The 4,744-nt window shown below is 42.9% G+C and overlaps 1 pseudogene; it reads right to left on the reverse strand.

The window, feature by feature from the left end:
• Positions 1-2,973: 2,973 nt before the first annotated feature.
• Positions 2,974-3,148, reverse strand: LOC111589877 (uncharacterized; annotated as a pseudogene).
• Between the last annotated feature and the right edge of the window lie 1,596 nt (positions 3,149-4,744).

Consider the following 4,744-nt stretch of genomic DNA (forward strand, 5'->3'; position numbering starts at 1 on the left):
CTTCTTTTGCAGGTGCATAACACACCAGAGCTCCTATAGCTGTATTTAGGAGGTGAACTAACTCTTTCCACACAAGTAGCATGCAGTTGCCAGGAGGTGAGTTCACTCTTTCCACAGAAGCCACATATTCTAGATACAAATATGTGATGCTTGTAGATTTATCTCAATTCCTAAACTGCAATGCCTCTGAAGTTGCTAGATTTGCAAGTTCCAAAATATCGTTGAATTTCCCATCCCTCATCAATTAATTATAAAAAATAGCATCAAACAAGATCACTGCAGATGCCCCTGCTTCCATATACCCCTTGATTGAACCTGATATGCACAATACCACTAGATTGGAATAGTTCATACATCTGTTTCATTCAAAAATCGCTTTGGTGGTTCTGTGGAAATAATTCCATTGTGTTAACCAAATCAAAACCCTAGATATTGCTTCCGATGTCCGTGAACATTTTGATCAGTTAAGACTTTGAGACATTTTATAATGAACAAAATAACATGAAGTTAGGAAGCATCATTGACATACAGAAACTAAACAAAGCTGCTTACCAATTTTAATTCCTTGATGCGAACACAAGGTTGACTTGTCCCTTGGGGTTCAGGTTGATGATGAGTGATTATCAACGGGTAGCACTCTAGGGTAGTCAGTGGACTGACCAGAGTGTGAGATTATGCTTGTGCAACCATGTTGGTCGACATGTGAGATTATGCTTACGGGTATAATACTTCTCAGACGAAGGCCGAGAAAGACATATCTTCATCATATACAGGGATAGGAATGCGAAGGAATAAATATGATAATCATATCTTAATAATTCATTTATTATTGCATTCCATAAAACATATATGAATATAAACAATGTTAATATTACATTGATACCTTCGGTTTGCTCGAAAGCGAGGATGCGAGAGAGTGAATACAATCCAGCGTGAACAGTATGGGGGTACTGTTCATCTATTTATAGGTACGGGACGCAACATGGGTAAAATTACATTCATGCCCTTGAATATTTGTTTACAAACAATTCAAACTAATAAGGTCTATCTAGTCATTTTTCCTTCTCTGCTTGGTCTGGGCCGAAGCTACTGAGCTTCGACATTCGGCATTGTCTTCGTCTTGAGGGGCTAGACCGAGCCTTTTGTTGTCCTGCCGAAGGTGTTTCTGCCTTGAGGACCTTCGGCAGAGAAGAAGACCCCAACACGTGAATTGGTGAATTAGTTTGGATGTTTTTGTTCTTTAATATGCTATCGTCCTCAATTTCGGTGTGACTAAATTGGTTGGTCACAATGAGTGGTTCGGTCATGAGTTTTTGTTATTGAATCGAAATTTCATGAGGTTTGTCTCCCCTGATCTATTTTATTGTCTCAGTTGCGTGTAATGTGGATGCATTGGTGGATTCATTTCATAGTCCACTGTCTTTGTCTCTTCTAATGTTGGTATTAATGGATGGATTAGGGGGTGTTTGGGAGTGAAGTTTTTTCACAGTTTTGGAAGAATACTGCAGTATTCTCAAATAATGCAGTATTATATACAGAATGGTGTTTGGCAAGCTGGCTAAAATCTCTGTTTTCAAAACTGAAGTATTGCAAATACTATAGTTGTTTTAAGGTATTCTAAACTTAGGTCTGGACCTCAGTTTCCAAAATTGTGGTATTGTAAACTGCGGTATTGTCATGACTAAAGTATACTGTAGTATTTCAAAAACTGTGGTTTTCAAAATCTTTGTTCCCAAACAGGGCCTTAGTTGGTTCATTTCATAAGCCCATTGTCTTTGATCACTCCTAATGTTGGGATGCGTAGATGATTTGGTATTTTCATTTCACGGGCCCACTGTCTTTGATCCCTTCTAACACTGGGATGCACGAATTATCAGAGATGAGATGATGTTGTATAAGTTGAATGCTTTTTTCCATATAATTTTATAGGTTTGTATGTCTGAGTTAGCTGAAAATACTGATGATTTAACCCATGTATTTGGTCATTTCTTCTATCAGATCAGTTCTCATATTCTATAAGGATTCATCTGGAGTTGGCAATTAGGAACTGCGATGGTTTTTAGGTCACTGGGAAGGTTGTTGAGAAGATCTTGGACTGGGAGAGAAGTGCACAGAAGCAAGTTAAAATCCCGTTGAAGCCCGCTCGTGTCATCCTGCAACGTCTATTCAATTTTTTCTCATTCTATTTTGTGCCATTATGACTGAGCATGACAGTCGTCATCCTCAACCCACTTCTTCTCAAGCTTGGGTGCATACCACATGTATTTAGGTTGCCTTGATTTCATGTTATTTTTTTCATATTTTACAGTTCATTTCCAATGCTATCGAGCAGAATTGTATGTTTTCAAACATCTGTCGTCTTGATGCTAATGTAGTCACGAAGCATTTAGCTAGCCTTTCAATTGACACTGAGAATTCTTTTCTACAAGGAAGTGAGTAAATAGAAACAGATGGACTTTATAAGATTAATCTGGTTTCTATACACAATTATGGATCTGTAGTTAGGGAGATTGGTTGTTGGCATAGAAATTATGAGATATTGAGGTCGATAGTAATATATGTGTTCATTACCATGAAATTGTTGTGCACTATCGATTTATGGAATAATTTTTGTGCCGTCGTAACGTACGGGCAATTAAATAGTAAACTAATAAGCTCCACACCTATATTTAATTTTAGTTTAAAAATGAATACAAATAGAGTTTGATCTTAATCTAATTCGATCCTTAAATTTTATAGTGTGAAATTTAGAGCTCATTGTCACCCTATTAGAATGCTACTAGTACAATGTTTGTGCCATGCAACGACACATAATCATATTTGATATTCAAAAAAATAAATTTAATATTAAAGTGTATATATGGTCCACATATCAAACATTAACTGATAAAAAATAAATGTTACATTTTATCTTAACCAAAAGGCCGTGAAAAGGTATGAGTTAAAAAGAAGCCTGATCCCCTTTTTTAACTCGATCAGTCACTTGTCCTCCTTCAGCTATCAAGTTTAGGCGAGAAGCGAGGCACAATCATATTTGATACCCATAAAAAAATTAATATCGAAGTGAACATATGGTTTATATATCAGATATGAAACTAATAAGAACAAATATTACACTTTACCTTTGCCAAAAGACCGAGAGAAGTATGAGTTGAAAAGAAGCCTGGCATCTTTTTATAGCTTGCTCGGTCGCTCGTCCTCCTTTAGCTAGCGAGATGATATTATGTGAGAGCGATGTGCTGCGTGTGTGTAACGCCCTGAATTTGGGGGTACAATTTTTTCTTCTTTTTACTCACCAAATTCAGGTGTTACTCTCTTTTCTATTCCTGTTTCGCTCATTCTCCCCAATTTCAAAGCAGTATAGCGACTGGTGTCCGTATTGTGTGTGAACAAAAACCTAAGTTGACATGAGTGTTGCATCATACCGAATCATATTTCTTCAGTCTGATGTCGTGTTTAATCGCGTGGTTTGCCTAGTCTCTTTCAGATTTTGTTTCGCAATTGGATTCCGATCTGAGGCTGTGCGTGTCATGGGTTTTTGCCCCGCGATGCCACCCAGCCCGACCCAGCCCGGCCCGCTCTGGCCCGCACGCCCTAGCGCCCCTGCCCCTCCCCCATGCGCCCCTCTCCCTTCTCTTCCTTTCTCTCATTCAACTTTCCCACGCAGCAACCTCCTCTCCTCCACCTCTCTCTCCCCCCCATGGTGCCCTAGATTTTGGAGACGGTGATCGCCGGATTTGGACCCCGAGCTGAGCACCTCTCCCCTCCCCTCTCCCTCTCTCTCTCTTCCCCTCCCCCTCCCCGTCTTCTTCCCCCGCGCGGCCTCCCTGCGCGCGCCCCACGCGACCTTCACGGCCCCCTAGTGGCACCCTTGCGTGGCCCCTCGGCGGCGCTCCCCCACGGCCCCTGGCGGCGCCCCGCGCGGCCCCCTGGCGGTGCCCCTGCGTGGCCCCCTGGCGGTGCCCCTGCGTGGCCCCCCGGTGGCGCTCCCCCGCGGCCCCCTGGCGGCGGCCCTCGCGCGCCCCTGGCGGCGCCCCTCGCGTCCCCCTGCTTGGCCCCTCCCCGGCGGCGCCTGCCCTGTCCTCGGCGCGGCTGTGCGCCCCCGACGTGACTCGCGCGGCCTCGCGTGTCCCCGGCGCGGCTTCGCGCGCCCCGACACGCGCAACGTGATCCCGCGCGCAGCCCCACGCGCGCGGTGATTGATTTTGGTTTTAATTAATTTTAGATGTTGTTCAATTAATGTTCTACGTCGCGCGTTTCATCGCACGACTAATTAATTTGATTTCAGATTCTATTAATGTGCTACGTCGCGCGCTTCGTCGCGCGACGATCCATTTTAATTTCAGATTATTTAATGTGTCGCGCGTTTCACCACGCGACAATCCTTTTAAATTCACTTTGATCCGTTCTTGATGATTAAACATGGAACATGACTTTACCCGATGCATAACGCGATGACCAAATTAATATCGTTCTGTTTAGACGATTATTTTGATTTATAATCGTGTGACGTGATCACTCTTCGACCGTAGCCTCGACCGTTACTCTCTCTTTCTCGCTTTGTTGTAGGTGTGAGCCCTGCACCGAGTGTCTGTTTATTTATAACATTCTATTGTATGGTATACTGTTCTTTTGTATTAAATGTGTGGAATGTATGTTTGAACTCGTATAGATAACAGTCAGTTGGTGGAGTCCAAAGGAATTGCAGGTGAAGACCCTGAGCAGCAGCTCGTTGGTGAAGGCA

The sequence above is a fragment of the Zea mays genome, chromosome 7 (assembly GCF_902167145.1).
Source record: "Zea mays cultivar B73 chromosome 7, Zm-B73-REFERENCE-NAM-5.0, whole genome shotgun sequence".
In the NCBI taxonomy this organism is placed as follows: Eukaryota; Viridiplantae; Streptophyta; class Magnoliopsida; order Poales; family Poaceae; genus Zea; species Zea mays.